Source organism: Gopherus flavomarginatus, chromosome 3 (assembly GCF_025201925.1).
Source record: "Gopherus flavomarginatus isolate rGopFla2 chromosome 3, rGopFla2.mat.asm, whole genome shotgun sequence".
In the NCBI taxonomy this organism is placed as follows: Eukaryota; Metazoa; Chordata; order Testudines; family Testudinidae; genus Gopherus; species Gopherus flavomarginatus.
Genome location: NC_066619.1, coordinates 96,180,647 through 96,207,209, shown reverse-complemented (window position 1 = coordinate 96,207,209; position 26,563 = coordinate 96,180,647).

Sequence of the window (26,563 nt, the reverse complement as noted above, 5' to 3'; positions counted from 1 at the left end):
ACCAGCAGCATGCAGTAGACATACGGTGACACTGAAAAAAGCTGAGAAACGATTTTTTTTCCATTTTCTTTCACAGGGGAGGAGGGGCGTAAATTGATGAGATATACCCTGAACCACCCGGGACAATGTTCTTAGCCCTTCAGGCATTGGGAGCTCAGCCAAGAATGCAAATGCTTCTCGGAGACTGCGGGGACTGTGGGATAGCTAGAGTCCTCAGTCCCCCCTCCCTCCCTCCATGAGCATCCATTTGATTCTTTGAATTTCCGTTACGCTTGTCACACAGCACTGTATTGAGTCCCTGCTGTGGCCTCTATCTGGAGATTTTTTCAAATGCTTTGGCATTTCGTCTTCTGGAACGGAGCTCTGACAGAACAGATTTATCTCCCCATAAAGCAATCAGATCCAGTATCTCCCGTACAGTCCATGCTGATCAGCACTCCACGCTGGGCAAACAGGAAATGAAATTCAATAGTTCATGGGGCTTTTCTTGTCTACTGGCCAGTGCATCTGAGTTCAGATGGCTTTCCAGAGCGGTCACAACAGTGCACTGTGGGATACTGCCCGGAGGCCAATACTATCGAATTGCGGCCACACTAACCCTAATCCGACATGGCAATACTGATTTCAGTGCTACTCCCCTCGTTGGGGAGGGGTACAGAAATCAGTTTTAAGAGCCCTTTATATCGATATAAAGGGCTTCATTGTGTGGACGGGTGCAGGGTTAAGTCGGTTTAACGCTGCTAAATTCAGTATAAACACGTAGTGTAGACCAGGCCTCAGTGACAGAGGTCAGGAAATCTAACCATAGAAACAGTGAGCATTCAGTGATTTCCTGCATTCTGGTTTACAAAGTAAATCCCTGATTTTACAATGTGATATATAGGGGTGTGGAGCTTTGCCCATGTGCATCACAGTGCAGGCTAAGGGCTGTTCATTTTCGCAACCTTGATTATGTGAGTTTCTAATGGTACTTAAAGTTACACTGCTATTGTAATTGTGTGATATCTTCCTGTATTATGGTAATTTTTTTATCTGGCTTTTGCATATACAAACATTTATTTGTAAGTTTTATATGCACAAATTCCAGAGGCCCTTGGAAAAAGTGGTGTGACAGATATGACAATTTCCTGCAATAGCCTTCAAAAACGTTATTGAATTAAGTTTAAGTGTCTTTGGGGGGTCTACTGTACTAAATATAAAGTTTATGTATTACTGTGGGCCGTGATTGTATGTAACCTCTCATGGGGGGAGATGTGATATAATGCCTAGATGATAAAAAGACTATATTGAACAATGTGCCAGACAAGAATGAACTTTTGGGATAATACGTGTGCAGTGAATTTTCTGTGAAATATTCAGGTGCTGGTGGAGGCAAATTCCACATCTTCATTTAGGCAAAAACTCAGCCTTTTGAAGCTACACCCTGAGGAGTGACCCTTTGTCTTCTGATCACTTGTTACATAAGGCCAAGATCATAGGCCCAAGCTGTATAAAGAAGAGACTGAACTATTCATGGTTGTTCTGGTTCTGAATCTGAGACTGTTATGAACTTGTATCACAGGGAAAACTCAGTTGTGGATTTTGAAGGACTGACTCCTACCAAAGCCTGAGACTGAAGTTGGGGGTGATCTCTGGTAAGCTTTCTAGCTTGCATGTAGGTTCTTTAATTGTTTTTAATGTTTTCTCTGTAATGCTTTCTCCTTAAGCATAAATGTGCTTAGAAAGAGCACTGTTGTAACTTATAACTGAGGGCAATTACAGCTGTTCATAGCCTTCTGCGGGAAGGCAAAGTGCAGACACTGGTCTGTTTAGGCAGACGGGATTGATGGGGATATCACAATGTAGGCTGAGAACTATGAAGTCTGGAAAAATCCTGGTCATAAGGGAGAGAGACATGGGTCTCCCCAATAGAGATGAGCCAGGAGCCTTGAGTGGGTGCCCTGGGTTGACCAAGGAAGGGGAACACAGACACGGTTGTCCTGAACTGTGACATGTGGGACATATGGTATAGTGGTGAATTTAAACATGCTTTTTTAATCCACAGGAGGATATGAGCACTGAGAGGGCTTCTATAAGCCACAGGGCTCATGAACAGGCCCAAGGATGTTATATCAGTAAATGGGAGCTAATTTTGAGTCTTTCCTGGTTGGAAAATTTAGAAGAGATCAAAATATTGATGTAAAATGTCCAAAAATCTTGCAAAATTTTCAAAAGATTTTCCTGCCTTCCATTTTCAATAGCTATAATAATACTCTGGAGAATTTTTGGAGAATCTAGCTATATCAATCTTCCACAGGACACATCCAATAATAAACATAAATCTGAAAAGCCTTTCATTGACCTGGACAAAGAGGCAAATGATTGACGGACTCGTGGAATGGGTTTAAACAGCAGAATGCAATTTCATTAACTTGGGAGGAGCACTACATTGCTTGCCCAGCTCTCACATGCCAGGTATTTAATTGGCTCAAGTGCAGGTAAAAAGGTTTTGACCATGAACCAAAAAACAACTTGAGGTAGACCGTTCCTGTCTATCCCATGGACTCAGTTCAGTTATGAAACCCCTACCACCCCACCCCCACATATGTGAGCAGGGAGTGATAGAGGGCACAAGGCTAGGTGAAGCATAGTCTGCAAAGATCTGAAGCTTCTCTACCTCATAGTGCAAAGTTCAACTGCACAATCCTGTCTCATTTACTGCTGGGAGTTGGGCCTTTTAGCCTTTATCTAGACTAGACAAAGACTCTAAGTTTCAGTGAGTCAGCAATCATAACAGCATTATATGAATCTCAAATCCTCTTGCTTCTAACCCAAGTGTGCTACTGGGAGGCTGTGAGGAAGGCCAAAAAACCTAACCAGGCTACATGCCAATATAGCCCAATGGAAACATTCCTTCCTGACTCCCTAAAAACTGGTGATTGGTCAGATCTGCAGCATCATGAGCAGCACAGTTCCTAATCTACGGCCACAGGGAGTGAGGGCAAAGCAGTTTACTGGCGAGAAGCCTGGGATTAGTTCAAACTGACTGCTGCTTGTGCCCCATCTTCTTCTTGCCTATCAGCTGTCCCCATCTCCTTTACCCAGGCACTGCTAAGCAGAGAATGAATGGAGTGAAGCTCCCCTCCTGCCATACATGTGTCTGAACCACTCTCATCTCCTGCTGTCCAGTCAACATTCCTCCCCCCACTAATGGTGGTAAGAGGGTATTGTTAAGGAATTATACATCCATCTCATGCCCCCCAAATCCCTTTCTTAGGCTCCAGTCCTGCAGCAAGCTCTACATAGTCAGACCTTTGTGTTTAAGCAGAGCCCCCAGTGAAGTTAATGGGAATCCGTGCTGAGCTATGGCCAGCTGCCTGGAAGTCACGGAAGAATCAAGGCCTAAATCAGGCAGAAAGAGGAGTTGTTAACCTGTATGTTTTGGCTACAGGCTCCTGAGTTTCAAAGTTTAATAGCTTCAAGAGGAGATAGCAACAGTTCTGTTTTCTTCTATCAGCATGTAACCAATTTCATTTGTAATGGAAATAGCTCCTGAAAACATCTCTTTATGTAGGATTATTGTTTTAAGAATACAATTTTTTCAGTAGGTGGTATTGATATAAAATAGCACACCTATGAAAGTGCTATCATTCAAACCACATTTTGAGTCCAGCTTACATTTATAAAATCAGTGACGTTATCTGGAGCTAAGGATCAAATTTTCTTCATCACCCTTCACTCCATATCCTCCTGGCTGTATATAGCTAAGAAAAAACCTTAGTCTTAACTCAGTTTCCCTGCTTTGATGTTTTTATATTCTGAATATTGATTGAACCTGATTTGCTTGTGGCTTAAAATCAAATATATTTATTTATGTTTATATAGGCTGGGATTTTAAAAAGGGGTTAAGGAAGTTAGGCACCCAACTCCCATTGGATTTCAGTGGGATTTGGGCACTTATGCCTTTTAGGTGCCTACGGAAAAAAGTATGGTAGGGATTTTCAAATACACTCCTTGTCATTTTCTTTGGAGGTGTGAGTGAGAGGGAAAAGGCAGCATGGTCAATGAATAATCAAAATCACTGATTATTCTTGCTTGTCCTCATGCTTTCAAATACCTCCGGGAAAATAAGACGTCATGCTGTACAAGATAATCTTCCTTCACACTGAGCATGCTGCACCACCAAGAGGAAAGAACATGGAATAATGTCTGCAGTCAAAATTCTATAAAAGGAAGCACACTTCAAAACACAGGGTGACTAGTGAGAAAATACCTTCTCATATCCCCTCCTCTCCCTTTCTTATATGTGTTCATTTCTTCTCCTCCTCCTCCTCCTCCTCCTGGTGAGGAAACTATGAGGCTTTGATCCTGCCATTGACTCTGCCTGTGCCCACATGGAGCCCTATAGACTTCAATAGGGTGAGGGAAGAGGAGTCTTTTTGCAACTGGTGTTTGCTGGATCAGGGCTGTTGATTTCAGAAACAGTGTGTAGTGGATGTTATAGATGAGAAGAGTATTCTGTTATAAATATCTTCTTTTGGTTACTCTTAAATTTCTCACAAATGCCCTTTTGAGGTTGGTACTTCACATGCCCAGTCTAAGAATATTCTTTTTCTCACCGCTGCAAAATTTGAGCAAAATTCACAGTAAGTGCAGAGTTTTGTGAGCATGAGGGAAAACACACAAATTTTCTGCTTTAATAATTTCTTGCAGTCAGTTTAAAAGCAGCTGAACCTTAAATGTAGGCTCTAACCTTCTAACTGGATCTATGTGGGTGGATCTCTGAAACTTTGTAGAGCCCCACTGACTTCCAGGGGTATGTCTAAACCATAAATTAAAACCTGTGGCTGGCCTGTGCCTGCCAACTTGGGCTCATCACAGGGCTCGGGCTGTGTGGCTGTTTCATTGCAATGTGACCTTCAAGGTCAGGCTGGAGCCCAAGCTCTGGGACCGCAGGGTCCTGGCATCCAGGCTGCAGCCCAAGCCCAGAAGTCTACACAGCAATGAAATACAGCGCAGCACTGTTCCCTGTAATTTTCCCCACACATGTGCATAATTAATTTTGTTATGTGCACCAATATGGAGGTGATATGTCATACAACAAAATTAATGTGGTGGGGGTGGGGCCAAGGGGTTCAGAGTGTGGGAGAGAGCTCAGGGCTGGGACAGAGGGTTGGGAGTGCAGGGGGGTGAGGGCTCTGGCTGGGGGCATGGGCTTTGGGATGGAGCTGGGGATGAGGGGCCAGGGCTGGCTCTAGGCACCAGCGTAGGAAGCAGGTGCTTAGAGCGGCCAATTCAAAGGGGCAGCACTCCATCTGGTATCAGGGCAACATGTCTGGGTCTTCGGCAGCAGGTCTCTCATTCTCTCTCTTCCTCTTTGAGCTGCTGCCGAATCGTGGTCACTTTTTTTTTTTTTTTTTTTTTTGCCACTTGGGGTAGCAGAAAAGCTGGAGCCGGCCCTGTGAGGGGCTCATGGCTGGGACAGAGGATTGGGGTGCAGGGGGGTGAAGACACCGGATGGGGGTGTGGACTCTGGGGTGAAGCTGGGAATGAGGGATTTGGGGTGCAATGGGGCTCCCCAGGGCTATGGTGGGGAGAGAGGACTCCCCCTCCAGCTCTCTCTCCCCCCACAGAAGCATCTGGGTGCCTTTCCCTCCAGCCACAGCAGGTCTGGGCTAGGCTGGGGGAGGGATGCCTGTTCCCCAGCTCTGGCAGGTCTGGACTGGGTCAGGAACAAGGGATGAGTGCCTCTCCCCCAGCCATGGCAGGTCCAGGCCGGGCCAGGGGAGGGATGCCTGTTCCCTGGCTGCAGCAGGTCCAGGGCTGGGCTGGGGCCAGGGGAGGGGTGCCTATTTCCTGGCCACAGCAGGTCCAGGGCTGAGCTGGGTCGGGGTACTGCAGCAGGTGTGGGACTGGGAGAAAGGCATCTCTCTCTGCCACAGTCCTGAGTGGCCCTTAATAGGCAGCTGCGCAGCCATGCAACTTAGAGGGAACTTGAGCTCATGATGCTTCGGCTGTGGGGCTGAGTTGGCTAGCATGGGGAAGGCACAGATATCTAGGGTATTTCCGTGTAGAGAGAGCCTAAGGAACTCCTCAAGCTGATAAGCCCCACCCATGTGCATCAATTTTCATGAATAGACCCTGAGCACATACATAGTCCTCAATAAGGCATGTGACCCTTCTTCATTTTAGATTAATCAATTTGGTTTAATAATTATGCGCTTGATCCTGCACTAGTGAAGTTAAAATGTGTTTTGCCATTAAATTGAATGAGACTGTAATGTCCCAATCTTGCAAAGACCTAGTGCACACCAGTTTGGATGTAAATTCCAGTGTGTGCCAGCATACCACACACTGTCCATGTAGGTCCTCCTTGCATTAGGGCTGGCTCTAGTGTTTTTGCCAACACACACACACACACACACACACACACACACGCTATCGCGATCGACGGCAGGTCTTTTGCTCGGAGAGGGAGTGAGGGCCTTGCCGCCGAACATGCTGCCCCCGGCACCTGCTTGCTATGCTAGTACCTGGAGCTGGCCCTGGCCAGCGTGCACTAAAATGTTCATACGACGCCGTGCTATAGTCCTATGTCAAACAGGACTACGTCAACACTCACTAAATAATTTTTAGTGCATGTCAGCAGAGTCCACATAGACACAGTTAGCACCTAACACACTGTCATGGACTAGAATTTACACCCAGCCGGTGCACACTAGTGCACTGTGGAGACAAGGCTGTACACACACACACACACACACACACACACACACTTAACACAGGTGAATAGTTCCATTGATGTCAAGCTCCCTAGGGAGTGGTTCAACAAGCCTCAGAACATGAGCCACTGATTTATCTGCAGAAACAGTAATGAAAATACTGCATATGTGCAAAGAGGATAAACTAATGTTGAAATAGGAAGTTCAAAGTTTAATGTCTCCCAGCCATATAAATGCTTCACTTTTCACTTGTAAAATTTAACCACGATTTTCATGAAACAAAATAATGAGATGAATCCATCTTTGTTGTTACTGCAAATGGAAGACAAGTCTTTGCAATAAAATCATACACACACCCATTCACACACAAACTTGCACAGCAACGGCTATTTAATTCACAGTAGGCATCAATCTAAAGACACACTACAAACCCTTGAAAGTTCAGATGGGTTTTATTGTTTGTTTCCTCTGTGCATCACTAATGTTTTACGTCACTTCCATGTCTCAGTCATTTTTCTATTCTTTGCTTTCCTTGCCTTTTAGTTGACAGTTATATTCTTATCAATTTAGTTTGGTTTCCATTTTTAGCCAGGTAAATATTTGGAGAGTTCTATGACTTATTTTTATTTGATTTGTACCAATAAAAATCTCACAAAAGTTAGAGATTTTTCTTGTTTGTTTCCATTCATCTGTCGCTGAATCTTCTGACATCACATACAAAGAAGACTGTGCATGTTTAACGTGTGTCAAAGTATTTGTTTGCCTTAGAATCTCAATCAAATATGCTTTATGGGTGGAGCCATATTCAACAGCAAAAATAAATAATGACCAGGAGTTCTCTAAGTGCTAGCTCCCTTATTTGAACATCTTTGTCCTCAGCAGCATTTCCTCTTAATATTTTAATCTCTCCTCTTAAAGGGACATTGTCAAACATAAGCCACATTAGTATTTCCTACTTTTGCTAGAAACAGTATTGCCAACTCTTACAATATTTGATATTTTACTTAATATCACCAGCTCCTAGACACAAATGATTACATGAGAAGCTAAGTTTTCATTTAAAAAAAAACAACAACCCAAAGTTTCTAGCCCTTATGGCTGACAAAATGATCCAAGCGCATCCTGAAGGTTCAAAAACCAGAAGGCAGATAAAAGAACCCAAAGTGTATTTTTTAAAAATCCCATGATTTAAGCCTTCCATCAAGTATGATTTCATAATAATCCTTTGGCACAGGAAGTTAATAAAAACTCCTACCAGTAATTGGGCTAAGGGAAAACCCATTTTCCAGAGACAAGGGATTATCATGGGAGTACTATTATGAATATTCTTTGTTTAAACAAGTGTTGCTTTTAAATAAGCTTGCATTTGAGATTGTTGTTGTGTCTTTGTCAAAAACTTCAGTTTCACAGTCACAGCGAAAATATTATTGGTAAAATGTCCTTATCTGTGGTGTATTTTATGCACAATTATTAAATATAACTGGGTTCAAAAAAGAATTAGATGAGTTCCTGGAGGAAACTGTTAGCAAAGATGGTCAGAGATGCAACCCCATGCTCCAGGTGTTCCTAAACCTCCAATGGGCAGAAACTGGGACTGGATGGATCACCAAAATAGCCCTGTTTTGTTCATTCCCTCCGAAGCACCTGGCACTGGCCACTGTCAGAAGACAGTATATACTAGGCTAGATGGACCATAGGAATGTCTATACTAGGTCAGACCAATGTTTTTATGTTAATTATAAAGGACAAATTCTCTTCTCATATGCACATTGAAGTTCTGCGATATTTGGGGGACATTATTAAAGGGATAGAAGTAAGACTCTGCACCAAACCTGTATACTTCTGGCATCCTGCTTTCTCCTTGAAAGTGTGGATTTTCCCATCCACGTGTCTTCTGTGTTTCTGATGGCAAATCTGTAAAGGGAGGTGTGGTCTGAGTAATAAAATAGGCATCTGTTGCAAAACAGGTAAGTTACTTTCTTAGCTGGTAGCATGGAAATAAGATCTGGAAATGACAACAGAGTTCTTCTCTTGATGTACAATGTGTAACTCATTAAGGGGCTAGACCTTGCTCCCATTAAAGTCAGTAGCAGAACTGTCACTGATTTGAGTGGAAGTAGAATCAAGCCCAAAGTTAGTGGGGGGTTCTTTGCATATACCTAGAGGAAAATATAGGTTTTAGTGAGTATGAATTACAATTGAGTTTTCCTGGAACAATTTGTACTCATGAGCCTCATCTGCTGTATAGTCCGCCAATAACCTGTCTGGGTACTTGAGATTTTACACATTTTTTCAGCTAAATCAGAGATCCAAATGCAAGATCCAGCAACAGATTTGACACTGCTGGAAAGTCTTGGATCCAAAAATAAATGAGTTGATTACATTTATAGATTAGAAATCTTCCCCTCCACACCGCCATCTGTGATAGACATTATTTAGTCAGCAGTTAAAATGGAAGCTGAGTTTTCAAACCCTGCAAAGATTTAAGTGCTCAGGAAGCTTCAATTTCATTCATAAATAAATGAAAACAGCTTCACAGGAGCAATAGACCAAAGTTGTTACCATGTGATGGTTGTTTGGTCATCTCACCTGCATAAAATGAGCTGGTGTCCTCAGTCCTGGAGGCTGAAGTCTATTTATCCACAGAAAATAGAAAGCACAGGCACCAGCAAATATTTAAATGTCACATTCTACACCAGTGTGCCTCAAACCTAGAGGAAATTTGTGGTAGTTCAACCTCCATGCCCCTTGATCCTTGGCCTCTCTGCTATGAGCACCAGCCAGCACCAGCTGTGGTAATGGTTTTTATTATATGAACATTTCAGTTCCGATCTGGATTTTAGATTACCAGCATCCTTTTACATAGGTCCCAGATAGCCCTCAGACGATAACAGTTTGAACTGGTCTTTCCTCTTTAGGTCACTATATCCTACTTCCAAGCCTATGATCTATTTTGTTCCTATACATTTCTGGTCAACAGAATTAAAAGGGAGGAAATCTAAGGGGAGAGAGAGAGAGAGAGCGTGTGTGCGGGCACGTCAGGGGTAAACAAGGATTTATGCTGGGAAAGCTGTGAGAAAGAGGCCTTTTTTTGGGGGGGGGGGGAAGTAATTTAAAGGAATGCTGTGAAAACCTGCTCCCAATCCTATTTTTTAATTAAGTGATACATATTGAAGTTAGTCTACAGAGCTACCAGAGAGAAAATAGTAACACTTGCCAAACAAATTGATAACAATGGCCAAAATTTAGCTTTCCTTTGTGCTCCCAGATAACTGTATATACACAAAACCACATTAACAATTTCAGACAGAACACAAATGAGTGTTGCTCATGTATATTCTAGCAGCTGGATGCAGAAGTGACAGTGCTCAGATATCATATATGTGCAGAGGACAGGTCAAGGCCTCTGTAGCAGTTGCTACCTAAGGTGGCTTGGGGTGCCTCCAGTGCCTCAGTCAGTTTCCTTTTTATCAAGTTAATCAAGCTTCACACAGCAGGTGTTTTCACAATAAGTCAACCCTTCTGGGAGTTTGATTTATTAACAAAGTTCAAAACACAGCTTCCATCCAGCTTCTTGCTGGGGCACAACCCTCGGTGCAGAGTCCTTAGACTTGTTCTTTCTGAGGCCTTCCTGCTAGCAGGCCTGTTCCCCTGCAGCCTTCCTAATCAGTTCCTGCTTCCCACAGACATGCACTTCCCATGTCCTGTGCTGGGAACTAAGGAGAGCCTCCAGACCACTTTCCCTCTGTGTGGAGCAGCTAACTCCGGTTGCCTAATAATCAGTCTCTCCCTTGACTGACCTCAGGTTTTCCTAATATCCCCCAACCAGGCCCTGCTGCTAGTCCCTGCTTTCCCTCCCTGCCTGCACTGAGAGGTAAACTAGTCTCAGGGGAGGCTGTACCCTGGACTCACTTAAAGGGCCAGCTCACAGGCCTTTTGAAAATTTGTTCTTGTTTGAAGAATTTCAGCAAATTCATACAACACCTTGTTTCTGAAACAATAAGTCGTCTTCATTTTCTCTCTTTCTTTCATTTATTTCTTCAGGGAGAAAAAAGATAAAGTAGAAATGTTTTGCATGAAATTTTATTTAAATATAGAATTAAAACCATCTTCCCCTGTGCTGTTTGCAGCCAAAATGTTGCAGCACTGGACAGTGCATGAGAACTGGATCAGACCATGACAAAACAAAACAGACTGACAGGGGAAGATCAGAGAATAAATAAGAAAAAACAAACAACAGTTGCTAGAGTAAAAATGGGAGTAGAAGTAGAGGAAGAGAAGGAGAGAAATGTGATTAGAAGAAAAAAAATATAGAAGAGCAAAGCATCCTGGTTACTGAATTGCTCTTTAGTCCTGCTTCTATTTTTATTGCATTGGTCCCATAGCTCTGTTGGTAGAGAGGAACTGCGATAGCTATAGGGATTGGACTCTATGGCTTTGTACAGCTGGTGTTGTTCAGATGCTAAACAGGCACAAAAAACTTTCTTCCTTAATGTCAGCCCTTCTCTGAGGACAGATAAAGCAGTTTCACATTAATGTAAATAATTCTTAAAGAATTAAAAGGCTAGGGTGATTGCTGGCACCAATCTGATTAAGGGCTTGATCCCTCAGTGCTTGTACATGCAACACTTCCATTGACTTCAATGGGATTTCCCTGCACTTTTGAGCTATAGGACCAGGTAGTTAGCCAAGGGATTAAGGGATATATAAGACTTGTGCTGGCCTTCTGCACAAGGTGAATTTCATCCTGTGGGTGCATTTTTTGGCAGTATAACCTAGAATCCTCTACTCAGGTCCTGACAGGTAAAAAGCCTTTCGTTACTTTAAATTTGTCCAGATGTGATGAGAAAATACAAGTGATAAAATAAAAACTAGTCCTCAGATGAACAGTCTGAACATTAGACAGCATACTGCAAACAATCCTCATAAAATTATACATTATTATTACTGATACCCACAAGTACATTAAGTAAGGTTAGACAGGTAATTAGATTGCTAAAATCCTGTTTTGAATGCACACACACACACACACACACACACACAGAGTGTAAGTGACTTCACCTTCATATCTAATCTCCTAATTAAGTACTTACTAGTTTATTTGATGCTAAGCAGCACTTAATAATTGTAAAGTACTTGCAAGTCTAAGTGTGGTTTGCATACATGCAATTCAAGGATTTTTAATGCAGTTTTTTAGAATCTTTACCGTATGAAATAAATACAGATTAAAACAAAAAGTTTGACATTGTCTTTTCTCTCTTATTTTGTAGTTGAACACTTCTAGCTTTTTTTAATTTTAAGGGTGAATTCTGCTCTCTGATATGTGCATACAGCTCCTATTTACATCACTGGGAGCAGCATGTACTTATCTGAGATCAGAATTTGGATCCTTGTTACTATACTTTTTTGCAGGATCAGAATAATTCTTCCCCCTGCCCACCCACCTACTTATCTAACCCAACAAAACAAGGCCTAAAACTCACCTAATAGCAATGCCCATAACTTGTAAACAAACGGTGTGGAGTCTTATGAAAAATAAAGAGTTCTTCATGTACTAACACCAGGTACATTCTTTGGAGGAACTTGTAGATATGATAGAGAGGCTAAAATCAACATTTTAGTGATTCAAGTTGTCTTTATGAGCTGCAGTACTTTGGCATCAGAGGAGCCAACCAAAAGCATGAAATTACAGGGACACAGCACTGAGTCCACAGGCACAGCTTTTCTTCGGTGCAATCCTTTACACCTGTACAAAGTGGATATGAAATGCAATCACACTGATGAGTAGTGTCGTACAGCTACTTTGCACAGGTTAAGAACAAGTTCAACAAATACCAGTCAGCGCTGGTGTAGGTATACTTAATCCTGTCTTAGCACAGAGGGCTGGACTGGATCCACTAGATGACCTCTTGAGGTCTCTTCCAGCCCTACATTTCTAGTATTCTATAAGTGCTACTGACGAAACAAGTGGTGGTGGAGAATCAGGACCAATAAGAATTATAGATTTAGCTGCCAAGGAGGAGCAGTAATTAATTATGAAAATAGGTGCAGATCTAGAGAGGTTTGCCAATTTGTAATCTAGGGTAAATTTTCCAAAGCTGGTAGCAGTTGTCCTCCAGTAAATTTACCACTTGATGAAGTAGACAATGCACATAATGATTTTCCAGTGAGCCTCACTATTAAGCAGCAAGATGCTGAAAGTGCACAAATTACAGTAGTGGCATCCCTGCTGGGACACCAGTTTTGTGGGAAAGAAAAGGAGTGTTTTCCTAAAGCAAATAATTTTTTTGGGGGGGGAGGAGTCAAGGGGGAAGAGGGACACAAACTAGATGGAAAAGTATCGTTCTCTTGAACTCTTTCCTCAGTTCTACCGAATACACACACTGAGCATAAAATGAACGCAGGTATGAAATGAGTGGGGAAAAAACCAAAGCAAACAAACAAAAAAACTGACTCACCCCTTGCTGTAGTAATGTTACGGCCTTTCTAGACATCAGTAAAAGTAAATAATGGAATAATGTTAAGGCACTGGAAATCTGAGACTGTAATTTAGACATTGTTTCCTGGTAATCTGAACATTAAGGAAAACATGCTGACAGGGCTGAGGTCACTAATGATGTTAACATAGTGTTGTAACTTTAAGGAACTTTTGACATTTTTCATTATCTGGAAGTGAATTTTTAAGATTATTACATACCAGTCTGGTTACTTAAAAAGAAGAGAGAACGTTTGAGGGCAGTATGTTGAAAGGGATGAATTTAAGATGGACCAAACCAAACAAAAAAAAAACTCTAATGTACGGGTAGTTACTTTAAAAGGTTAAAAAGATGTGACATGCTCCCCTCTGTTAACAAAAATGTGATTTGGTTATCATGACCATATGTAACTTACTAGTTTCTCTCAATATATTTATTGTTATTGCTTTACTGAGTTGAAAGAGGCACACACAGGCCCTCTGCAATAGGGCTGGGAATCAGAACTTGAGTTCCAATCACAGAAGGCAGAAGTGCTGGTGCTGCTACATCTGCCAATAGTTGGGAACCACTGATGAAGTGCATTTCATCCTACTTACTAGATGCTGGGGGATACACAATAATTTCATCCTTAAAGTATGTATTACTTGTGGTAATCATTTACTGTACATATACCCAAATACATAGCTTTTATGGAGAGCTTTTCACCTGTAGATCTCAAAGCATTTTACAAGGGTGGGTAAGCATGATTATTTACAGGGGAAGAAGTGATGGCCCAGAGAGTCTAAGTGAAATTACTTAGGTCATACCTAAGGTCACACAGCAAGTCAGCTGGAGAGCCAGGAATCTGACTAAGGTCTCCTGACTCAAAGTCTGGTGCCTCATCCACTGGGCCATGCTGCCTACAAAACAGGCAACAGAACTACAAAGTGACAACTGAGTTGAGTGATTCTGGTGACACAGTGATCCTCCCAAGAGCAAAGCCCAAGTCACCAGAAGCATGAAATAAAGTAAGCACCATGGAATTACAATTAGATTTTTAAAAATATGTTACATAATAGATGGGTGCAAGTCTGAGCTTTGCTCTGCAGAGACTTCAGTGTCTCTGTCCCTTTGCTATACCTATTGTTGTGTGTCCAACACAGGCATGGTTGCTTCTCCTCTGCAAGGTCCTGTTGCGGCCTGCCTTTTGTTCTCAACTCATTCATGGCTGCATACTCCTGATTACTGCTCTGGTGGGCAGCTCATCTTCCAGTTTCCCTGGAGCAGTTCTCCCTGTGATAGGAGTGGATTTCCTATCAAAGCTGCAGGAGCCTCAGTTTAAAGATAGAAAGAGCAAGTGAACTTTGGTTTGTTTTGCCTTATAATTTATGGGTGTGCTGTGTGATTTATTTCCAGGGATTAAGGCAGTGTGTTTAACAATGAGCCATGAAGTAAATTACAGAAGTTATAAAGGGGACTATATGCAGTGGGGGCTGAACCTAGAGGAGAATTACATTGATACACACATTCATTCTGGGGAAGTTCACAGTGCATATAACCTGTGCAAGCTCTCCATTCCGCTTATGTCTCATGTAGGGCCATGCAAAAAGACTGTGCTGGGAGGCCTTCATAGCCCTTCTAAAAAGAACATAATGCTGTGCTAAGCGCAAACAGGCTGGATGCAGGAGAGATTAAGGAAATGGACTTTGCTTATACAGATCCAGTGTTCCTAGCACACCACAGGGGAATGTGGAGCGCAGACGACAAGCAGGAACAGAAACTGCAAATGGTCTGCGCAGCCCCTTTCGTACTTGACACAAAGGCAGATTACTTGGGGTGTATGTGGTGGAGATGAATGTCACACCAGACATTGCATTGTTTATTGAAAGTGAACTTAATGGATCAAGTTCTAACCTTGTTTATACCTGCGCACACCCCAACAGCTAATTACATGTGGCAGTTAGAAAAGCATGGGCACGAGATATCTTCCTTGCCATAAGACACACGATTGTTCTGCTCCCTCACAGCGTGATATCCACTGTCTGAAACACACACTTCACATTCCAGAGGGTAAATCAATCAATTTGGGCCTTATACTGCCCTCAGCAGGTGCACAGAGTAAGCAGTCCTGTCTATTTCTGTAGCGTGTCAGTAGTATGGTATATTTCATAGTACATTTAGTTATGAATAATATTCTAATCTATAGTTTATCGTAGAGATTACTGGGAGAGGTTCTTTGGCCTGTGTTATGAATAAAATCAGACTAGATCATAATAGTCCCTTCTGGCTTTAAAAAAATTATGAATTTTACTGGATTTCAAGTCACTCAAAACAAAAAAAGGGTTCACATCAAACAGTTGTGTTAAAGCTACAGTCATCAGAGCAGCAACTGTTCAAGTAAACGCTTCTGTCTAAGAACAAATTGTGTTTGTTATATAGACTAAGATTTTACAGTTTGGCTGCTTAAAATTAGGCTCCTAAATCCTTGTTTAGGTACCTCTGAGTAGCTTGATTTTCAAAATGACACTAATCTTAACTGGAGTAAGAATAGTGATTGAGGCCTATGGAACTCTTCACAGGTCTTCCACAATCGGAGCTATGGAGATGTTATTCCAGGGAGGAGAAAGGGCTTATTGGCAGCAAGTTTTAGTGCCTACTCTACCCACTGCCCATATATCTTACTCTTGCCTTGGAAATAATGATCTGAATGAAGGCACTGGACCACAGCTAGATTAGAATCTGAGCCTACACTAATGATGCTTATGTAGAGTTGGTGTATCTCCATGTCTGTCACAAAAATAAGCATGGCATGGCTGTGTCTCTGACTAGTCTTTTCACATAAGAGGCTGCATCTCTTATGGAAATTGTCCATTTTGGAAAGTCTCAGATTTCCAGTGCCTTAACATTATTCCATAGCTATCATTAAACCTGAAATCCTTGAGATTCTTTTACTATGAAGTTTTTCCTAGCTCAGTAATGTCATTTAGGACAACTTCCATTGATATAGAAATAGGATGGGCTGCAGTTTAAATTTTGTTATGTCACTGCTGATATTTCTTAGTCTATTTAATGTACACTGTGTGAATTTTCACATTAGAATATGTTGTCTCTTTCAGTTGACTATGCCTGTGTTTAATTACATAGTATATATTTAAATACAGCATGTGCCTTATGCACTGCAGTAGATAATATGCATTTCTTTCAGTATAACATATAGCAGACTGTTGTGCACTCACATTAAATGTTTCATTAAGTAGTTGAATCTAAATATGACTTTTGCCCTTAAAGATTACTAGTATCTTATATGCCTTTTGACACCTCCAGCTGGTTATTCCTTTCCTCTGTGTACTATAAGCAATGCAATTCAATGAGACAAAGTAGCACTAAATAGACTATCTAAAACAAAGCAACTGAAAAATGTATCCAGCTTATAAAAAAAACAAGCAATTTTTTATAATTAAAATCAGTTATCAGAACTGTAGCAAAGTCTTGATAGTTCAACCCCTCTTACTACTGCATGATTACTGAAAATGGTTCTCTGGTGCAACAAAAGCATAAGATATAAATGAAAAGCAGATTGTTTCACACACTGTTAACGAATTCAGGTTAAAGCAGTAAATGATGCACTGTGGGCTTAATCCTGCGCCATTAAAGTCACTAGTTTTTTTTCCATTGCGTTGAGCAGGGGCAGGATCAAGCCCTGTGTGAGGAATTGATTTTTGCAATTTAAGACTATTTCCTCCTGTGTTGAGAAAACAAAATACAAGCACCCTGCCGCAGTGAGTTATGGGGACAGCTTGCAGAATTTGCTGCACTTGAAAGACTGCCAATTAAATGGCAGTGCTTACTGCTACAGAGGGAATTATTGGATACTGTAATAATTAGCATCACCTCGCCAGCCTTGAGTAAAACGTAACAGATTCAGTCTCATTAAGGCCCCACCCACCCATCTTGACTGGAGAAAAACTAGGAGATAGGAGTGGAGAGAGACATGACTGCTCGGAAATAAATAGGGCAGCTCAAGGGGATATTTGCCAACTTTGGGCATTTTACTGTCTTCAGTGTGAGAAAGAAGAAGATATTACTAGCACCATAAGTGTGTACACAGCACTTTCCAAGAAAGAGCTTGCTAAGCAGTTAACAAAACCCCTGCCCCAAAGGGCTTTCATTGTACAGATGAACAAGTAGAACACAAACCAAAATGCAGCAAGACGTCTGATCACAAGTGGAAGGGTTCCCAGAGCACATGGGGGTTCAGAAAGAAAGAAATTAGTTGACATAAGTTTTACTCTTAGGTAAAGTGCAGCTTCTTTTGTTGGCACTGCAGTGTTATCATAAAAGAGGGAATACTACGAGTGCGAATTTACCAACTCTTACTAAGCTCCAAGGGAAAAGCTTTGATTGATGTATTGATATAGAAGAGATTATTAAAGCAAACAAACCAAGGCCTGTAAGCAAGTTGCCAGGGCCCTGACAGATTCTCATGTGATTATTAAATTTTAGCAGAGGATCTGGCTCCCACACTTGCAAATTTGTTTAACAGTTTCCTAGAATCCTCTCAAATTCCAAAACTGATGGTAGAAGCCACTAGTTCACTGACTTTGAAACCCAATAAAGACCAAATCATTTGTCCCTCTAAGCATGTTGCCCTAATAACATTGATGCAAAGATATTGACCAAGATTAATAGGCAAATCTCCCCATTGCCACTATTTATTGAGAGACCAGAGAAGGTTTTTTCAAGTCTGACAATGAATGAATAATTCCCAAAGCTGTGGGAATGATTCATGTGGCCCAGGCAAAAGATACACCGGTTATGTGACTGACCTGAGGGAGAGAGAGTGCCAAGGATCAGGTGGAAGGGAGCTGCTTAAGAAGAGTGCTGGATAGTGTGGGGGCAGGGTATTATTGTATAAGATGGATGAAATTTCTTTATAAAACCCACAAGGGTCAAAGTTTTGAACAGCTACTTGAAACCTATTAGCTGTCAGATAAGCACCCAGCAGAGATGCAGTCATCGCCCTTTTTATTTGTAGTGGCCCTAGAGATGTTTGTACACACACGCAAAAATCAATCCAGTATAAATACAAGAGGCTCAGAGAACAGCGCCCTTTATGTGAGCCATGTTTTAACTACTGCTGATCGCCCCTCTTCAATGCTTCATGGCATTAAAATAGTTACGGGCATTCTGAGAACTCCCAGACTGGAGTCAATTAAACCAAATCCCAGTTATTAGCATTTAGAAACAACACAAAATATCCACAGATCAATAAAGGAAAAAATCAATTTTAATCCAGTAGTCAAAAAACTTGATAAACACTTAGGGGGTGTTTATTACCTGGCATCCAGAAAAAAGTCATAGTGCAAAGTATATATCTCTGTTGAATGAATTCAAGATTTCTTAAAATGGCACAAGCTAATAATAGCATGGATTGATAGAATCACAGTGGCAAACATCATCCTTCTCCTGAAGATTAACTTATTTTAATCACTACGTGACCAGGTGTGCCTGGAGTAGCCCTCAGTGGAAAAGCCAAGGTCAGGGCAGGCTGCAAAAGGGAGAGCAGATACTCCCAACACTGGTGGGTAACACTGAAGTTAAACTCCCTACGCAGTCACAAACTGTGTTTCTGGTCCCCCACACTGGTTATCAAGAAGCAAAGAAATCACAAAGCCCCTTTATTGCATTCCAGTCTCTGGCTCCCAATCAGCACCTACGTCCAGTACAGTGAGAAGTTATTTAAATAACTCTGCTCACAGCTACAAAATGTTTTTCTGACACCAAAGGGTCAGCCACATTACCAGGTCAGTATAGGTTTGAATCTTACCCAAAATACACTGCCAGTCAATCCTTTAGTGTCTAAAACCAAAGGTTTATTAAAAAGAAAAGAACGAATAAGAAGAGAGTTGTTAAATGGTAAAACAGTCACCTACAAAGACTATATATCAGGTTCCTAGCAGTATTGGTGCTTGAAAGTCCCTCTGGAACACATCCACAGCTTGGATGGGTCATTCAGTCCTTTGTAAAGAGCTTAATTTGTAGAAAAGTTACTCCAGAGGTAAGAAGCAGGACTGAAGACAAGAAGCAAGCAGGACTGAAGACCAAAATGGAGAAGATGGAGCTGCCTTTTATAGTCTTTTGCCATGTGGCTTTAACTTCTTGTGTCCCAAACACAAGCTGCCCAGTACATGGCTTGAGAGCCTTATAGTTCTGTCCATAGGCATGTCCCTGCCTGCCTTGCTGAGTAATAAGGTGCATCTCTTGCCTTCTCTCAATGGGTCAATTGTAGTCCTTAATGGGCCATCAAAAAGGCTAGGCAGTGCTAATGCCAATCTGTGTGTGTGTGTGTGTGTGTGTGTGTGTGTGTGTGTGTGTGTGTGTGTGTCGGGGGGGGGGGTAACCCTGTCAGTCTTGCTGCTCCAAATAGAATTGCAATCCTTTAACATTTTGACACCTTAGTAGGCATTTCTGTTGGCAGTGTGGAACACTGTATGGAATCTGGAGGACATTTCAGGATATCATCAACACCAGTAGTGTGTTTAAATAAATAAGAGAGAGAGACGACAAGTACTGGAGGGAGGGCTTAGTGCCACCTGAACCTTAGGGAATATTATTCATGCAGCAGAACTATGGGCTTGGATAACATAAAGGGGCACTCAGTGCTAAAGCACCTCCTTATGGTTGGGCATGACAGTTCTCCCTCCATCTGAAGGCCATTGCTGATGGTTGCTTGGGCATTGCAGTGGCCTGGTCTCTTGCCATAACTTGGTTCTTCAGCCATGTCACAATGTAGTCCACTCCTTGTGGTGTAATGAGTCTAACAAATCAGCATCCAAGATCTTGTCTCATGTCTTCACATCTTGTCAACTCTGGGTCCCTCGGTCCTTACTCCTGGTCCTCAGGGCTCTCCAATGGCTTTGTGACCTTCTCTGGCCTCATGCCACATATTAGTGGATGGGAGAGAAACCCAGGCCTTCCCATTTACACTGGATTCCAGCCCAAGAACCCCATAAAGAGCTGCCAAGCAGGGCCGGTGCTTCCATTGAGGCAAACTAGGCAATCGCCTAGGGCGCCAGGATTTTCAGGAGATGGCATTTTGCCGGGGGTTGGGGGGAGCGGCAGGCAGCTCCGGTGGACCTGCGGCAGTCGTGCGTGTGGAGGGTCCGTTGGTCCACGGCTTCGGTGGAGCTGCCGCAGGCATGCCTGTGGATGGTCCGCTGGTCCCGCACGGCTGCAGCAGCTCCACCGGAGCCGCGGACCAATGGACCTTGCGCAGAAATGGCTGCGGGAGGTCCACTGGAGCTGCAGGAGCGGTGTGGTGAAATGGCCGTGTGCCTAGGGCGCGAAAAACTCTAGCGCCGGTCCTGCTGCCAAGGACTGTTTCATTCAACTTTTTGCTACTACTTCCCAGAGCTTCTTCCTGCTTAGCCTCTCTCAGGCCTTTTCCCCCACAGACTAAGTTCCCTCTCATCTCAGGGCCCGTCCCTGGAATCCCCTTAACAACGCCAAATCAAGCTTTCAGCTACTCTGGTTCCCCTGCTTTGTTCCTTAACTGAATATCTCCCAGATCTCTCTCCCTGGAAGTCTAGATCCTGCTCTTTTTTAATCAGGTCTTGCCTCTGGAGTCTGCTTTGTCTCTTCCTTAGCTTCATTTTCTGACTTTCTGCTTAGGAGAAGATCCTGCTCCCAACTCCCTGTCAGCCTGCTGGTCTCTCCACTCTCTAATTGCTTCCTCTCCCAACAGCCCCCTTCTTTGTCTTGGTTTGTTCTTTGGCACAGCAGGCATATCATGCGAAACTACAACCACCACTTCCTTCATTCATTTTTAGGCAAGATTTTATTTTTGTATATTTATTCTTTCATTCAGACTAGTATCCCGACAAACAAAACAAGGCTTTTTCCTATTCCATTCTCATTAGTTCCTTTAGGGGAAAAAAAGTCTTTTGTTCCACGCTCACAATTTTTCATAAAGAAACTTACCTTCCATGGAATATTGCCCTAGAATGATCAACAGTTTCTTTAGTTTTGCACACATTACACATCCCATCTTTATGTCTTAATAAATTTAACTTAACATTGTGCCTTAAATAACACTCTAAAAACGTCTACTTCACTTTTCTGTCATGACGAGGAAGTATAGTATCTTTGGTTTTTGAGCATCCATCCTAGAACCTTCACTCTTGTTTCTTTAGTCCATAGCTCTTGCTATTCCCTTGCAAGCTCCTTCATGACCTCACTTTTAAATTTTTGTCTGCTTACAGGTATCTTCATGTTCACCTCCTCAATTTTAGAAAATGTTTTGCTGCTTTGTCAGTCATCTCATTTCCAGGTATTCTGATATGTGCCAAAATCCATGCTATTGTTATCCAGATACTTGCTTGCATTATTTCCATAGTTAGGAACATTATTTCAATTATGTCATATCTCCTTTTCAGAGTCCCTGTTCTGATTGTCGTAATGCTCGACAAGGAATCAGATAAAATTACAGCTGCAGCCAGTCGCACATCTCTTATCCAGGTTACTGCCAACATTATCCCATTAGTTCAGCTGTCAGAATGGTCATATAATTTGATAGTATTTTTAATTTCTGGATTCCAAGATTAGGAACACACAAAGCTGCACCCAGTCTACCTGTGCTGTCATATTTTGATCCATCTCTATAGACTTGACAAAGGTGGCTCAATTTTGCCTAAATAAATTCAGAAATGTCATTTCGTGTTTTTTCCTTCCCTTGTTTTTCTCATACAATCCCAAATACACAAAAGGGGGAATAACTGTCCAGCTGTAATTTGATTTCCCATGACTACAAGTTTTTAATTCTCTCAATTTCTCTGTTTTACACACCTCCTTTACCCATTTTTGGAGCAAATCTATGGCAATCCATAACATTGTTTACTAACCTCCCAGTAGTCCTCATAAATCTGTGGTATACTTCTATTTTTGTGATTCCTTTTTTACTTTTGCCAAACAGATTAGATCTAACAGTTTCAACCTTAGTTTTATAGGTGCTTCTCTGCTGGCTATTTGCAGCACGCACACTGGTGTTATCATTGTGCCACATGCCAATTGCAGAGCAGGTCCAAGTTTCTAAGAGTTGTTTTTGAGGCTGAACTGAAAGCTTGGAAACCATAGTCTAAAACTGGGTTTATCACTGATGTATATATCATCATCACCACCTTCATACTAGCACCCTATTTGTTTCCAGCTACCCTTTTAAGTAAGTTCATCCTACTTTTACACTTTTGTATGATATTATCTGTGACCTTTCTACATTAAATTTATCATCAAGGAACATCAACTTTTGAACTATCTGATTTCTTTATGGTGAAAAAATTAAATCCCATTCTTCCCAAATTTTCTTCCTGGTTAAAAGCATTCCCTTTGTTTTTGCAAGTGAGAATTTAAATCCTCAGAGAATTTCCAAGTGGGGAAAATGCTTGGAGTGCTTCCTTTGTCTTTTCCACAGATACTCTAAGTCTTATGCTTCGTCCATAAAGCACAGTCATCTGCAAAAAGGGGAAATACCTATTCCTGTCAGGTTTCCAATTTCTGGGAGGTCATTGATCATAATGGAAAACGAAATAGGGCAGATAGTACTCCCTTGTGGAGTTCCATTTGTAAGCTAGTAGGTTTTTGATAAAGCTGTTCTCACTTTGATTTGTATTATTCCATCACTTAAAAAGTCCCTTATCCACCAAAACATTCTCCCTTTTATTTCAATTTTGGCTAGTTTACATAGGAGGCCTTCCCTACGTAGCATGTCATATGCTTTTTCAATGTCCAGGGAGAGCATCATAAACTTCTTAGTCTGTATGCTTTTTTGGATCTTAGTTTCTAATCTCACTATATGGTCACTGAGCATCTTCCTTTTCTGAAGCCACTTTGTACCCCAGTTATAAAATTATTCTTAAAGTATTCCACTAGTCTTATATTTATATTTTTCTCCACACTTGATATAAGGACAATAAGCCTATAAGCATTAGGTCTTGTATGTATCTTGCCTGATCTCCTAATTGGTATCACCAATGCATATTTCCATTCTGTTGGCATCAGTCCTTTCCCCCCACTCCCCAAGTATAACCATAATAGACTCTTTAGACTCTATTCTGAGAAGTGTTGAAACATATTACTTATACTATCTTTACCTGGAGCTGAATTTTTCCTTTTTCTAATGGCTGCAATAAACTCCCCCATAACATTTTTGTTTAATACATCATCAGTGTATGCTCTCCAGCCATTTAATAGTTCACAGTTATCCATAAGCCTCCATTTTCCCCCCTCCCACAAAGCTCGTTGTTTGAGTCTTATCACTACTGATCTTTCGGAATTTTTTTTTTTTGCTAAAGCATCTGCCTTTCCTAAGTTGGAGACTTATCTCAATTTCATTGTTTACAATAAGACCAGACATACATGTACTTTTACTTCAGATTCCATTCATTCTGTCAATGTACTTGCATGTTTCTGAAAGCTTTCAATCTTTGTTCACTTTCTTTTTTTGGTCTTTGATAATCGTTTATGCCACTACCTTACATATTCTATAATTCATTAAGTCTTAACTATTCATTGTGTGTTTTGCTTTTTGTATGCCTTATTTCTTTCCTTGATTGCTAACTTCCAATCCTCGTGCCGCTAGAGAACTGGATTTCTAAACCGGGGGCAATATGATGTTTTGATGATGGCCAGATCTGCTCCTATAGTTCCTATTATTACATTGTTAGAGAATTCTCCTAGGTTGTCACTTGTATAGTTACTACATATCTATCAGCTTTAACCTTGAAAATGTCCCAAATCAGCTTTTTGAAAATCCCAGTTAGGAACACTCTTTGGGGTTTTTGACATTATCTTGGTCTTAGTACTCAATAAGCATAGGACAATGATTACATCCCTTTCCATCTTCTTTATGGCTTTCCCAGCTGCATTTACTAGCTATAGTAGTTGCAATCCCCAGATCCAAAACAGAAAAAAAAAATCCATCCATTGAATAAATCTAGTAAATGCTCTTGTATTCATTATTACCCGGTTATGCACATCAATAAATTGTTCTAATCATTTACCATTTAGGGCAGTTTTCTTACTTCCCCATAGCTCATTATGGCTATTCAAGTCTCCCCAAATTATGACTGAGTTTGACATTATTAACTATTTTTTCTAGTTCTAAAATAAACTATTTTACATGGATTATAAACATTGTAACTTCATATATGAATTTTTTCTGCATGAGAATTTCAACATTATATTCAAATGCTATAGTTGCATTTGCACATACATTTTGAGTTCCTGTTTTATAAATATACAAATGCCCCTTGTTTACCAGATCCCTCTGGAATAGATCATATCCAGGTAGATTAAACACAGGTTTACTAGTTAGACATGTTTCTTGGACACACATTACATCAGGCTATTTTCCCATTTCAAAGGTGCAGTTAATTACTTCTATAATGAACTCTATACACTTCTCTTTACCTACAAGCAATACACTATCTCCCATATTCCCCTCCCTGACCAGAGATATGTTATGCGGCCCTGTACATCTTCTCTCTTACTTGTGTTTTTCTATTTTCTGCACTGAGTAGCCTCTGCATAGGACTCTTTTGGAATAATTTTAATATTTGTATTTCTGTAGCCTGTTCTACCACTGCAAATTCTTTAAGTGCTATATTGTGCTTTCCTATTGCTGCATTTGCTTCTGTTCCTGCACTATGTTTATGGCACCTCGTTGTTCCCTTACAAATGGCTACCACTAGTAGTGTAGCGGGTTGGGGGGGGGAAGCAGAGCAGCGGCTGCTCCCCACTGAGCATCTTGGTGCCTTTTTAATTTTTACTCACCTGGCGGCGCTCCAGGTCTTCGGGGACACTGGCAGTGGGCCCTCACTCATGAGCGAGAGTGAAGGTCCCACTGCCAAGGTGCCGCCGAAGACCCGGAGCACCGCCGGGTGATTAAAAGCACTGCAGTGGGTGGCACTTTTTTTTTTTTTTAATTGCTCCCCCTCTTCCCTCCACCTGGCTACGCTACTGGCTACTACGTGTCTAAACCTTTGACAATTATAGCACTTTGTGGGGTGCGGATAGGGAAGGGAATATATGGTTTAACCCGGAAAGATTGATACCACATTTGGATTCTATCTGGAAGTGTCCCACCTTTAAGTGTTATGTGTCCAGCTGTAGACGGCCATTTTTTCCTCTCTGTTCTACTATGTAGCCATTTAACAAACATTATTTCACCTATACTCTTTTTGATATCATCCTCAGACAACCCTAGCAGCGTTCCATATATAACCCTCCCGCCCTGCCTTCATCAGGAATTTAGGCAGTTGACAAGCAACTTTCATTTTATCTAAGGTTACAGTTTAAAGAGGCTTGCTGATGATGTGTTGCTCTTTCCAGCTTGTTCCTTATGTGTATGTTCTATCAAAAGATCTCCACCCCACATTCTTTTATCTCTTTGTATGTCACCAACACCGCTTCATCCATTCCACCATTTTCAGGGAAGCTAACAACATCTCTTATTTTCACATCTACTGTCACTGATTTGATAATTATAAAATGGTGATTTTTACCTTGTTCTTCCATGTCTATGCATTCCTTCTTCAAGTCCTGATATATCTAGCACCCTCCCCCCCTTTACTGATCTGAGACCATGCCTCATTCCCTGCTTCTTCACCTTCATAGTCCAAGGCAACTTTCTCTTCCTCTTCCCCTCACCTCTTTGTTCGTTTCAATGTTCATCTTCCTTTCAACTGGCCACCAGCTGCAGCCCTGGACCCAGCGGACTCCTACAGCCCAGTCTCACCATCTTCAGCCAGACACCAGCTCCAGCCTGCCAGTTGACTCACTTCTCCAGCCCCATCACAGCACCCTTCTGCTACCAGCTTCCTCTTTCTATACACTCTGCTCCTGCCCAGCTGGCCTGCATGATCAGTTAAGCCTCGCTCTCCAGGTGCAGCCTGGTGCATTAATTGGCTTCCTGAGCCCACAGAAACCCATTCGGGTACTGTGTGGGGTATACACCCATCACACTGATATAAACTCGGACTCAAAATAAACATTAGCAGGAAGATTTCTTACCAAATCATCTAAAGCCCATTTAAAAAGATTCCATGCCAGCAGTTTTCCTTATCTTAAAAATCTAGAACAAGACAGAGCTATCTCTGCTCCTTATAACAATTAGATACAACCCAGACTTCCCTCCAGGAGACACTGAGCCCATTCTATAGTGGGCCTGCAAAGTATAGGGCAGTAAATTAAAGGGGAAGAACTGACTCATGCTCATACATTATCTATACAAAAAGTTTTTTATAAGGTACCAAAAAAAATCTAAGAACAGCTGGTAAGAGGCAGGGGGTAATTTTTATGCCTGTAATAACCGAAATAAACACAGCTCCTCACATATGGACACACATGGAGCTT